This window comes from Mauremys mutica, chromosome 10 (genome assembly GCF_020497125.1).
Source record: "Mauremys mutica isolate MM-2020 ecotype Southern chromosome 10, ASM2049712v1, whole genome shotgun sequence".
NCBI classification, from domain to species: Eukaryota; Metazoa; Chordata; order Testudines; family Geoemydidae; genus Mauremys; species Mauremys mutica.
In genome coordinates this window covers 10,698,276-10,711,195 of record NC_059081.1, presented here as the reverse complement: position 1 = coordinate 10,711,195, position 12,920 = coordinate 10,698,276, and the positions used below count along the sequence as shown (strand labels likewise).

The following is a 12,920-nucleotide window of genomic DNA, read 5'->3' as shown; positions in this document are numbered from 1 at the left end:
GGTGGGAACCAGCGACGCGCCCCCGCAGCAATCAATGGCAGGGCGAGGGGATATCACGTGACTCTGCGTAATCAGCCGACCGGTGCTCGGCGGCGGGGTGAGGACTGAGGAGATGGTCGAGCTGCCGTTGCTTTCCGGTGATATGGGGTGGTCGCAAGGGCGCGGTTGCTCAGATGGAGTTGGGTCCCCATTGCTGTGTGGGGGTGGGGCTTGGGGAGCCGCCATTGCTCTGTGGGGGTGAGGAGAGACCGCCATTGCTCTGTGGGGTGGGGCTTGGCGAGCCGCCATTGCTCTGTGGGGGTGGGGCGGTAGTTCACGTTGTCAGCGATTTGTGATGCTAATAAAGTTACGGATATTGGAAAAGTTGTCACAAATGCCTGTAAAAGGCGGGGCCCCGGAGTAGGGCCCCCAATAGTTGATGGCTTTCAATGGGACTTGTGTTCCTAACACTCCCTCATTAGGTGCTTGTGGACAGCCCCTCCCCCCCACCGCTGTGTGTAAAGTGCCTGGTGGAGTTTTAACGTTATATAAATAATAATAATGCAGTGGGGGAGGTTTAGGTTGGATATTAGGAAAAACTTTTTCACTCAGAGAGTGGTGAAGCACTGGAATGGGTTACCTAGGGAGGTAGTGGAATCTCCTTCCTTAGAGGTTTTTAAGGTCAGGCTTGACAAAGCCCTGGCTGGGATGATTTAGTTGGGGATTGGTCCTGCTTTGAGCAGGGGGTTGGACTAGATGACCTCCTGAGGTCCCTTCCAACCCTGATAGTCTATGATTCTATGATTTTATCCTTGGTGTTTCTGCCGAGTCCACCAACACTCCTAGCTCAGCCCCAGCGGCAGCTGGCACCAGGGACTGGACTGAAACTGGGTCCAGCGCTATTCACACAGACCACTGTTGGGATCAAGGAGACACGGAGTCAAGAGGTTTGTTAAGCAGGCGTCCCGAGCTCTCTTGAGCTGGGTTTTTATTAGTAATTAGAACAAAGAGCATGAGATCATAGTTACTTGTAACATATTGATTGGTTCACCCATAGCCATCTCCCTTTGTGCAATATATCATAATTGGTGAAGGGGCTACGTGAGCTATTGGAGGGGCTACGTGCGCTATTGCCTAGTCTGTGCTTAATCAATAACCTGAGCATTGCTTTACCTTAAGCCAGGAGTAAATGTAATAAACATGTGTGTGGTTTGCCAGCACAGCATATTTTCACTACATCTCCCCCTTTTGGTTTTTAAGCAATTTGCAGGCATAATGAATGCTCTGTTTTGTATTAAGTCGTTGCCAAGGGCAGCCTTGGACAAATAGGCTAATAAGTGAAGGAATACACTGTAATATGCAGCAACAAAGTATTAATCCTGCAACTATAACAATAACATATGCAAAACATTTGCTTTAGCCAGGATAGGTCTGGCAGCCATCCAGTAAGCCAGTCCCAGAATCCTGAAAAACCAACATCCATAGTAACTTCTTTTGTTAAATTATGTAGCTTTACAATTTGGTTGTGCACTGCTTTTTCATTATTGCTTAGGTTAAAGCAACACATACCATCCAATTTTTCACACCCATAATGATGTTGCATTAAAAGATAATCTATGGCCGCTCTGTTTTGCAAAAGTCCATGTTTTAATTCGCCCTGTTCCTCATTTAACAAGGCTAGAGCTTTAGAAGTTGTATTTAAGGCTTTTACTGCCGAGCAGGCTAAGGCGTTAATGTTTTTACTGTTTCGTGCCGCCAGACCGGGCACCCCAACCAGGGATACGGCCAGCGCAACGTATTCGGCCTTACTAATTAGGGCCGCGTGACTATCACAGCTTTCATCAAGGAATACACTCCGTTTTGTTTTAGTAAGTGGTGTACCCTTAGTTTCCTTTTGAGGCAAAACCAAAGACAGCCTACTAAGACAGCATGGAGTTTCATGACTGATGTTGGCTGGAATGTAGTTAAAGGTATATCCGGGGCAGGACCAGAACCAGCCCCTTGGCAATTGTAGGTACTCATACATATATGATATATTAACCATACTTGAGCAATTGAAGTTCCCTTTTGGGAATTGAATACAAGTCTTTTTGGTACAATTAACCATTTTAGCACAACTAACATTAAAACTAGCAACATGCGGTGTTAACAGGGTAACGGCAAAACGCGGTTTGTGCGTTAGTCGATCTCCCCAATTATGGTACCCGGGGTACCCTAATTCCCTAAGGGTAGAATTTTGTTCTAGAGAATTATAAAACCATGTATCATTGTTGATGTCTTTGGGATTATGGCACACTGGTATTAGGCAAGATCCTAGCACCTCCCCCACCGCCCTCTGCTCCGTTAAGCAGAAGGTACTTTGGTTTAAAGTCTTTGCAAATACCTCCCATATATTAAGATGAACCCCCCAGTCACTATCGGTCCCCCTTCCGTAGGGACAGTAGTTAAACTGAAAATAATTATTGTTAACAAAAGTACAGAATTGGCATTTAAGGAGGCTATTAATGCCATCATATAGTTCTCTGCCGTTTTCTCTTGTCCTGTTTTTTCCAACAGTTGTTCAGCCTGATTAGCTAGGTTCTTTACTTGGCCCCATGTGGCAGGTGCATTTCGCTGGCCCCCTCGTTTTCGGCCCGTTGTTACTTTTCCTTGTTCATCATATAAGTGTATGTTGAAGTCAGGGATGGGGTTGCTCAGTCCCTGATGCCACGCCATCCTTGTATGGTCGAACGTATCGTGCAGGTACCCAGAGCGGGCCGCTTGGTGTTGATACAGCTGCGTAACCGCGCCCCCAGGTGATTAGTGGCACAGGTCCGCTCCACTCCGGGCCAGGTAGCTGACGATAGGTTACCTTTGGAGCAGGAAGAACTTCGGTCGTCTGATAATGCCGTTGTGCCCTGGTGAAAAATTGAGAATTGAAAGGTAATAGATTTAAATGATTGAGTGTAAACAGTACTTGAGCCAGCCATTCTTCCTTTTCTGTCAGGCTGCCGGGGACAATTCCCCCTTTTTGTTTTTGCTGCAGGAGGGCAGTTTTTAATGTGCGATTAGCTCGTTCTACAATGGCTTGTCCTTGGGAATTGTATAGGATGCCAAAGGTATGCGTGATTCCCCATCGCGTGCAGAACGCTGCCATCGCTGAAGAGCAATAGGCTGGGCCGTTGTCAGTTTTTAAAGCTGATGGCTTTCCCATCACTGCAAAGGAACGAATGAGGTGATTACAGACGTGTTTGGCTTTTTCCCCTTTTTGTGGCGTTGCCCATATATAGCCAGAATAAGTGTCTATGACTACATGCAAATAGGACCAGGGAGCTAATGGTGGGAACCGAGTGACGTCCATTTGCCACAATTGGTTTGCACCTAGCCCCCGAGGATTTACCCCGATAGCGGGTCCTGCGAGGTTTCCAGTACACTCAGGGCACTGCTGAATAATCGCTTGTGCATCAGATAGTGGTATGGAAAATTGCTTGGCCAATGCCCTAGCATTTTGGTGATGTAAGGAGTGACTTTCCATAGGAGAGCAGGGGAAAGCCTTTAAGGCGTTATCAGCATAGGCATTGCCTTGCGAGATTTCTCCGGGGAAAGGCTGATGACTTCTAACATGTGCGATAAAAAATAGATGTCGTCGGTGACGTAATATCAGTTGTAGGGAAAGAAATAAACCAAGCAAATTATTATCCAAAGATGCAGTAACACAACTAGAAGCAATATTACTAACAACATTGGCAGCATACAAACTGTCTGTTATGAGGTTAACTGGTTGATCAGAAAATGTGTTAAAGGCAAGAATTAACGCAGCTAGCTCCGCACGCTGAGGAGAGCGTTGCGGTAAGGTAAACTGGGATTTCCACTGGTCATTTTTCTTCCAAGCAACCACCCCTCTGGAGGGGCCACCATCGGTGAAAATGGTAAGAGCTTCTGTTATGGGAACGGGAGATACCAAGTAGAATACTTTCAGTGGAATATGCTGAGCAACTTGGAGACGAGGATCCTTGGGAGTATGGTAAGTTACGGACCCAACATAATTGGCTAGGGCTATTTGCACCTCCTCCGAGTGCATACATGCAACTTCCCAGGTGGCGATGGGGATGGGGATAATAATGTTTACTAAATCCATGGCAAACAAGTTTAGTGCTCGATTGCGTCCTTTAGTGATTAATTGAGCAAACATTCCAGACAATGGGACGAGTGTGTTTTTGTGTGTGTGTGGTAAATACATCCACTCGAGGATAAATTCTCTCTCACTTGTATGTTGAAGTAATGCCCCCATGAATTGCTTAGTGTCCCCAAGAATGATTAAGGATGGGGGCACGTCAGGTACTGCTCTATCTACCCACCTTTCTGCCATGGCTTCGTTGACCTTATGCACTACCTCCCGTTGTTCGTTTGTTAGTGATATTATGTCTCCCGGTTGCTTTCCTAATTTTAGGGCATTAAACAGTGGAGTTAGCATAGAAGTGGGAATCTTGTAATACGGTCTTATCCAATTTATGGATCCCAGAATTTGCTGTAGTACTACATATGTTAATTTGTTTGGCAAGGTAAGTTTTGGAAGTATGGGCATGGAGTATGCTGCAAGCATTTTATGACCTAAATATTGAAAAGGTTCGGCTTCCTGTATTTTTTCCGGGGCTACTACCAGACCCGATTGACTTAAGATATCCGTTAACTCACTTTTCCATGTGGTGGGTAGGGGCCTACCGGCTATTAAGATATCATCCATATAATGGTATACAAGTAGCTTTTTGAACTTATTTCTGAAAGGTTGAAGAGCAGTGTTTACAAAATACTGACACATGGTAGGGCTATTTAACATGCCCTGGGGTAACACTTTCCAATGATAACGTGTTGTGGGTTGGGCATTGTTCAGGACTGGCACTGTGAATGCAAAATACTTTCTATCCTTTTCCTGTAACGGTATTGTAAAGAAACAATCCTTTAAATCAATTATTGCCACCTGGTAGTCATAAGGGATTAAATTTGGATTGGGGAGGCCACACTGCAGGGGGCCCATTGGTTCTAGTATTTTATTAATTTCCCTCAAATCGTGAAGGAGCCTCCATTTTCCTGATTTTTTCTTAATTACAAAAACAGGAGTATTGTACGGGCTTGTAGTATGCTCAATGTGTTCATCTTTCAATTGTTGCTCAACTAATTGCTGCAAAGCTTCTAATTTTTCTTTAGGTAATGGCCATTGTTCTACCCAGACTGGTTTATCAGTTTTCCACTGTAACGGAAGAGCCTGAGGCTTACTCATCTTCCAAAATCAGTTTCGCCCCTATCTGTTCTAACAAATCTCTTCCCCAAATGTTAAACTGTAAAGGCAATATGCAGGGTTGAATATATGCTATTATGGGACCTTGTTCCTGGGATTTTACCGGTAACCATTGAGAGCTCTTTTTAGATGCTTGGCTTCCTCCTACCCCGAATACCGCAGGGGCTATCTCAGAGGGCCATTTAGGTTCCCAATCCTTTTCAGCTATGACAGAAACATCCGCCCCTGTGTCCAACAAACCGGTCAGCCACTTACCTTGGAGGTTATACTTACGTTGAGGTTTGTGCAGGGATATTCGGTGTACCAACGCCGCCACCTGTGGGTGAAAGGAAGAGTCGCTGTCGCCTTCAGTACGGGTTGATCCAAAGCCTCCTGTACGTGTTACCTGTGATTTTTCTCCAGGGAGCTCATATGGCAACAGTATCATTTGTGCCCAGGAGTCCCCTCGTCTTAAAGTAAAAGGCAGGTGACTCCAATACTGAACATATATTTTTCCCTGATAATCAGCATCAATCACTCCTGGAACTACCATAATTCCTTGTTTGCTTGCTGATGACCGAGGGAGTATAATGCCCACCGTCCCTTCAGGAAGGGGCCCTTTTAATTGAGTAGGCATTAAAAGAACTTCCCCCGGTAAGAATGAGGATTTTTCTTCTTGATTATACAAATCTATTCCAGCACTGCCGGTCGTTGCCGGTTGCGCCCTAGTCAATTCTTCCGCCCCCATTGTTTTTCCAGGGCCCGGGGAGGGCCCGGTTATTGGTTTCCCTGCCCCAGTCCTGATCGACATTGATTTGCCCAATGATACCCCTTGTTGCATTTAGGACATTTTTTGGAGGGCCTACCCCCTTCCTGGGGTCTTCCTTTATGTGCTCCCCCTCCGGGTGCCCTACACTGGCTTTTAAAGTGACCCGGTTTTTTGCAATTAAAACAATTTCCCGTGGGTTTATTACCTTGTCTTATAGCCCCCGCCAAAAGAGCCATAGCATGGGTTTGACTACCGACATCTGCGCAAGCCTGAATCATGTCCGCTAAAGTGTACGAGGGGCGATGTATTATAGATTGCAGTACCTTCTTGCAATCAGCATTAGCTTGCTCATAGGCCAGTCGCCGTAAAAGCTCTGTCTGTGCCTCCTCGTTATCAACCTGCCGCTGTACTGCTTCCTTGAGCCTATCTATGAACTGCGGATACGGCTCTGTAGGCTGCTGCCGGGTGGCTGTGAAAGACCTAGTCAGTTTCCCACTTACGGGAACCCTTCTGAAAGCTCTCATAACACTAAGTTTAGTACGAATATATGTATCTGGGTCTAACTCCAACTGTCCCTCTATAGTGCTAAATTGGCCTGCTCCATAAATCTGGTCAGGCGTGGCAGCTGGGGTTGAGTATCCCACAGCAGCTAACCTAAACTCACTGTCCCACACCATATACTGGGCGGGGGTCAGCACCATACGAAATAAGTCTTTCCAATCTTGTGGAGCCATAATGTAGCCATTTCCAATTCCTTCTAAGATGCCTGCCACGAAATTAGACCTGATGCCTGTCTCCGTGATAGCTTTTCTCACTTCCCTCAGTACTGTATACGGTAGCGCCGTCCACTCTCTGACGGCATTGCCCTGTGCATCGACTCCTGCCGCTATAGGCATTAACATGGGCAACTCTCCCTCCCACTGATGTTCTTCCTCCAAACTCAATTCCCCCGTCTCACGCGCCAACGCAACCGCCGCCCGGACGCAGCCCCCACGATTCCCCCGGAAACAAGGCTGATCAGTTCCTTTATTAACGGAGGGATCCGAGGGCCGCTGCCCCGTATCCGACACCGCAGGCGCTGGTGGTAGCACCCGCGGGTACGGAGGCGGTGTTGTCAGCGCGAGAAGCGGGGCGGCAGTGAGAGACGCCTGTGGCCCCAGTTTTCCCACTGCCTCAGTACACCGCTGCCACATGAGCAGGTGCTGTACTGCTGCTCTCGGTGTCTCAAAGAGCTGTGTTCCTATCTTTTGCCAATCTGCTTGCTGCAGGGACCCCTCTTCGGGATACCAGGGGCATTGACATCCTATTTCCTTAACAAAATCCTCTACATGCCGCAGCGTAACTGCTGGGCAACCGCTCCCCTCAATGAGCTTAAATAATTCCTTAGCATGAGCCTTTTGTGGCACTGATAAATCGCTCCCCATACTCACGAGTGGCTGTTTCCAGCGGGTGCACCTAGACTATTCCAGTCGGATGAGCAGGGGTCCTCGGGATCCGGTGTATCACGTCGGGGTCACCAGATGTTGGGATCAAGGAGACGCGGAGTCAAGAGGTTTGTTAAGCAGGCGTCCCGAGCTCTCTTGAGCTGGGTTTTTATTAGTAATTAGAACAAAGAGCATGAGATCATAGTTACTTGTAACATATTGATTGGTTCACCCATAGCCATCTCCCTTTGTGCAATATATCATAATTGGTGAAGGGGCTACGTGAGCTATTGGAGGGGCTACGTGCGCTATTGCCTAGTCTGTGCTTAATCAATAACCTGAGCATTGCTTTACCTTAAGCCAGGAGTAAATGTAATAAACATGTGTGTGGTTTGCCAGCACAGCATATTTTCACTACAGACCACCAAACAATTATCTGGTAACTCAGTGAAAACAACCGGGCTTGATGTGAAAAGCCTCCACAGCCTATTAGCAGTCCCTGACAAGAATCCTGTTTGTTTAACTTTTCTGTAATGTGACAAGCATATGCCCAAGGGACACTGTTTACTGAATAAACCAGTAGGAGCTGCAACAGGGAGGAAAGAACTTAGGTCCAGATCGTCAAAGGTATTTAGGTGCCCAAGTCCTATAGGAGTTAGGCACCTAGATGCTTTTGAGGTTCTGGGCCTTAGGGCTTTGCAGATCAAGAGGAGAAATGTAAAGCATAAAATGCATGGATAAAGGAGGAGTAGATCCTCTGGAAAAGAAAAGGTTAAGGGGAATGTAAAGTTGGCTGGATAACTTCAAAACTTAGATGGGTGAGTTGAATTGTAAGCAGTGGTACTGAACAGGTCTGGTCCTCATAGATCAGGGTCCCCAGCGCGGTGCCCGCGTGTGCCATGGTGCCCACTGGGGCTTCTAAGTGCGCCCGTGTACTGGCCGGCGGACAAGCATCTGCCGAAATCCCGCCGACAAGCAGTGCCATCCAGAGGTGTTGCTACCGAAATGCCGCCAGTTTTCAGCAGCAATGCCTCTGGACACTGCTTGTTGGCGGCATTTCGGTAGCGATGCCTATTGATGTTGCTGCTTGTCGGTGGCATTTCGGCGGATGCTCGTCAGATGAAAAAGGTTGGGGACCACTGTCATAGATTAAAGTGAATTGGTTGATTATTTTAGGATGTGGTTTAGAACTCTGAAATAATTAAGTGTGGCACTGTTCTGAAAAATCCTGCATAATTTACTCTTAGGGGAATTCTGCACCACTGTGCACATGTTTTGGGTGCCCAAGGTGGCTGGCAGAGAGGTAAATCATTGTGGGGCAGGAGGCAGGACTGGGGAAGACACAGCTGGTGGCTCCTACCCTGTGCCAGGCTCAGCCTCTAGTCACAGCTGGACTGGGGAAGACAGGACTTCTTCTTCCTCTGCATGGCATCTGGGGCCGGGTCAGACCCACTCCCAGATTTCTACCCCCGCTGCAGGAAGCTCTGAAAACTCCCCCAGCCTCTGTGCCCTACTGTTTCTCACACAGTGTTTCACCCCAAAGGTAAAATTCTGGCTCTGTTGAAATCAATGGACATTTTGGCCATTATTCCATTCCATTATGGAAGTTAGGGCCATCATTTCACCTCAGATATTTACAAAACATTAATCAGATCCCCCAAAATCATGACAGTGGCTTAAAAATCAGAACACTGATTAGGTGTTTGTGTTTTTGTTAGAGCTTGAAGAGGTCACACTTTCAAGCTTTTGTCCACAACCATGGTATCAAGAACCTTACTGTTTTTAAATGAAAGTTGACGTTCGCAGATAAGAAGGTGAGCCTAGCATCTGGGACTTTAAGAAAAACACTAAATATTGTGACTCGCATAACAAAATTGTGAGAGTTGGTAATACAGTCACTGCTTCCCTGGTTTCAACGCTGTTGTTGCTAGCACAGTTTGAGGTGGGAGTGTGGTCAAGGTGATAAAGAATGGCCGTGAAACAGTTTATTTCTTTGTTCACATGTTTTCCTGTGTTTCTCTGTTGAAATTTTCTCAAGAGTCCATTCTGGAGGCAGAAGGGGTTGTTCCTTAGAGCAACAGTGTTTCATTCTCTGGGATCTTACAAAAATGTGAAGAAACCCAATAATATCACATAAGGAACGTCACAAGTAATAAATGCATTTGCTAAAACAACTGTGGCATGCAAAATACTTAATGTCTCTAATCTTCACACTGCATCTCAGTCAGTCTGCAAAGTAACAAGCTCCAATGAGATTGACAAGTTATAAGTGTACTTTTATTTTCAGCGCCATCAATCCTGGATTTGTAGAAATAAAACAAGATGGGCTATTTTAGATTATCATGTAACAAGTCATTCCAATAATAAAGGTCTTGCTTCCGGGCTTTTCGTCTCTATTTATTTTATTTCCTGTTCAGTGGGGAAAAATGAACCGAAAAACCACATTAATGTATTCCTAGTAGGCATAATCCCTTTAGTTCCCTACATTACTGTAATTGAACACATCACCAGACTTTGTTTGTATTCAAATATTTCCAGAGAGGGAAAATCATTTCAAGCTGATCACATCACAAGGCCAGAAATTTCAGTAGACGCCATTTAAACAATTACAATAAATAAAAGCATTATTTATTAATAAGATTGTACTATAAACACTTCATTTATATTCAGAGAACTCTGGGTCCCTAAAGCAATTTGCCCTTGAATATAATAATATCCACAACAAACTTTGCATAAGTAGAGTTATGATGTTATAGCCGTAATTCAATTCAGAAAGATAGAAAGTAGCCTTAGCAGAGCTGGAAAACATTATTAGGTACTGTAAGATCAAATAAGATTATAACTGAATGGGATGGAAATATAGCTCTGTATAATAGTAACTCACCAAGACAGTGAAAGAATACTGTGTCTTTTGAATAACATTCATATTTTATTTATTACTGATTGGCAGGTAAGGCTGAACAGAGACTGTAGCAGCAATATGCACATGAGATACCTTGCTATAATTGAGAATGCCATACTTTACAGCTGAGAGAAATGCATGCTTAAAGTTTTTAAAGGTTACTGGTACAATAGAACCGGTTGCCCAGTCCTCCGTCCCGTGGGTGGCTCAGGGAGCCAGCCAGGTGGGGAACCGACTGCCCAACTTCCCAGGTAGATCAGTCAGCTCATGCATCTGCCAGGCAGGCAGCCTGGCATCTGAGGATCCAGGACTCCGAGGCAGCCCACCAGCCTGTTCCATCAGAAAATGTTCAGCCAGCTGTACTGAGGGCAGAGTTGACCCTGTATTGGAAATGGCTTAACAATTCTCACAAGCCAAAGTGGGATCCAGATCTGGCTTTCAGGTCTTGATTCAGCAAGCCACTTAAGAACGTGAAGCCCATCCCTATTTAGGAAAGCACTTGAGCACAGACTGAAGTGCCACTGAAGTCAGTGGGATTTCAGCATGTACTTAAGTGCTTTGCTGAATTAGGACCTTGGAGCCTTGTTGGCTGTGCAGAGCTGCCTACCAGGTGTCAAAAGTAGTAGAACATGCCCAAAACAACTGTAAACTCAGGGCCAAATTCTGCAGCAGTGTAACTCACTGGAGCAGTCACTCATGGTGTCAGAAGATGTGACTCTGAATAAAGCAAGGGTTCTTGTCTGCTGAGTAAGAAAATGCCATTTTTACATACTTCACTTTCCTGCCGATCACTGCACACTAATGGTTAAGGCTAGGATTTAGTCATGGGCCCCTGGGACCGATGTTCGAGTGCTCCCCAGGTCCACTACTGCAGCTGCCCCCGGGACCGCCACCGCTGGGGTGCTCCCTGGGGCCAGCTGCATTGGCTGCTGCAGCTGCGGAGTGACGTCCATGACAGAATAGCAGCCTTATTAATTATTTCATACTATAATGCTTCTCTTGTTGAAATAGATGGTCACATTAGAGCTCCTAAGTAGGTGGGGAAAAAAATCAAAAACCTCTCTAACGGGGAGTCTACCCCACATTAGTTTAATGGACAATTAACCTTATAGGCTGCACCTGGAGGTGAGTCAGGATCTGCAAAAGCCTAGGCCAGGTCTCCACTACAGACCTATATCAGTATAACAACATCACTTGGAGGTGTGAAAAATCCACACCCCAAGAGGTGATGTTCTGCTGACCTAACCTGCCCTGTAGACAGTGCTATGTTGACAAGAGGGCTTCTGTCCACATAGCTCTCAGAGAGGTGGATTAACTACACCGATGGGAGACTCTCCCCCTTTGTTGTAGTTGTGTTTTCACTAAAATGCTGCAGCAGTGCTGTATGTGAAGACAAGCCCTAATTGAAGATGAAGCCCACCTAGGCAGGAGCTTGTATAAAGCCAGCAAGGTGACAACAGTTGGGGGCTGCAGGTAGGAGGTCTGCAGTCACTCCCAAGAGAGAAGGGGAGTTAGCTAGGGCTATAAGGAGATAGTCAGCAGCCACTCTTTGAGCACAGAGAGGTGGCTAGGAGGAAACTCAGGCAGAGAAAGCCCTAGGATCCTGTCCCTGATGGAAGAGTTTACCAGAGGAGTTGTGGGGAAGAAAGCCTGTGGAAAACATAGTAGGAAGAGCCCAGGGAAAGAGCAGCGAGGAGGAGACTCTGTAGATCGGGGTAGGCAACCTATGGCACGGGTGCCGAAGGCGGCATGCGAGCTGATTTTCAGTGGCACTCACACTGCCCAGCTCCTGCCCACTAGTCCAGGGGGCTCTGCATTTTAATTTAATTTTAAATGAAGCTTCTTAAACATTTTAAAAACTTTAGTTATATATTATAGACTTATAGAAAGAGACCGTCAACAAACGTTAAAATGTATTACTGGCACGTGGAACTTTAAATCAGAGTGAATAAATGAAAACGCGGCACACCACTGCTGAACGGTTGCCGACCCCTGCTGTAGATCTTGGCTGATGATGATAGGGTCCCTGGCTGGAACCCAAAGTAGTGGGCAGGCCTGGGTTGCCCTACCAGCCACTGGGGAAGTGGTACAGCCTGGGAATTGTCATGGAGGATGATCTGGGTCCAGCAAGATGATACCCTGGAAGGGGAAAACTATATAGTGACATGGCCAAAGGGCTGAGTCACAAAGAGAGCACCCTGGAGAGCAAGAGGGACCATGGGATAAGTGAGCAACAGAAGGCTGGAGTGGAGGAAAGCTGATCCCCAGACCCAGCACACACACACCCCACTGACACCCCCACACAGTACTTTTTATTGCAAGGGTGGTTTAGATACAGTCAGTTTAACAGCAATAAAAACGGGGGTGAGAACATTGTTAATACACTAATAACTGTTTAATTTAGTTTTATGTACTGTGCAAATGGAGACTGCATTTTGTTATGCCTGTCACTCGTTTATGGCCATTGGAACTACACGTTGGAATCCATTATCGTCCTGAGGCACAAAAATTAAATACGCTGGACAGGGACATCAGCATGAGAAGAATTAATATGTATTTAAATAGTTGAGAGGTACCAAAGTGCGAGTGAGA

The 12,920-nt window shown here is 46.1% G+C and overlaps 1 long non-coding RNA gene across 1 annotated transcript; it reads right to left on the bottom strand.

Moving 5' to 3' along the window:
* Window positions 1–2,388: 2,388 nt before the first annotated feature.
* Window positions 2,389–7,448, bottom strand: LOC123378276. Its single transcript, XR_006582538.1, has 3 exons — window positions 7,433–7,448; window positions 5,528–5,570; window positions 2,389–2,876 (listed from the first exon to the last, which is right to left on the bottom strand). It is a non-coding gene; the product is annotated as an uncharacterized LOC123378276 (long non-coding RNA).
* Window positions 7,449–12,920: the final 5,472 nt, after the last annotated feature.